Source organism: Triticum dicoccoides, chromosome 2B (assembly GCF_002162155.2).
Source record: "Triticum dicoccoides isolate Atlit2015 ecotype Zavitan chromosome 2B, WEW_v2.0, whole genome shotgun sequence".
NCBI lineage: Eukaryota > Viridiplantae > Streptophyta > Magnoliopsida > Poales > Poaceae > Triticum > Triticum dicoccoides.
The window spans coordinates 776,756,482-776,757,053 of NC_041383.1; positions in this window are offsets into that span (position 1 = coordinate 776,756,482).

Consider the following 572-nt stretch of genomic DNA (forward strand, 5'->3'; position numbering starts at 1 on the left):
GGGCGGCGGGGGTGGAGTCCAGCGAGGGTCGGGGCGGCGGGGGTGGGGGCGCGGGGGTGGAGTCCGGCGAGGGTCGGGGCGGCGGCGTCGTGGGTCGGGGCAGCGCGCGGGTGGTTCTGGCGAGGGAGAGAGGGACGAAGGGGATCTGGCGAGGGAGAGGGAGGAATTAGCTAGGGGGAAGCTTACTAATGGCCCACCACCCGTCGGTGCGCCATTAGAAATCTTTTTTTAATAGCAATGGCGCACCACCTGTCGTTGCGCCATTAGAAATATTTTTTTTTGATAGCAATGGCGCACCATTGGACCGGTGCGCCATTAGTATGTTTTTTAAAAAAATGAATATGAATATGAAACAGTAATATTTTTTTATAAAAACAGTAATAATTGTTGTTTAACAACAATTGTAGTCTATAGTTTTTTTATTTTTCAGAAAATGAATATGAATATGAAACAGTAATAATTTTTTATAAAAACAGTAATAATTTTTTAAGAAATATCATCAAATTTGTTACTTGAAAATATCATCGGCGGCGGCGACGGAGCGGGGGAGGACGCGGGGGGTGCTCGTTGGC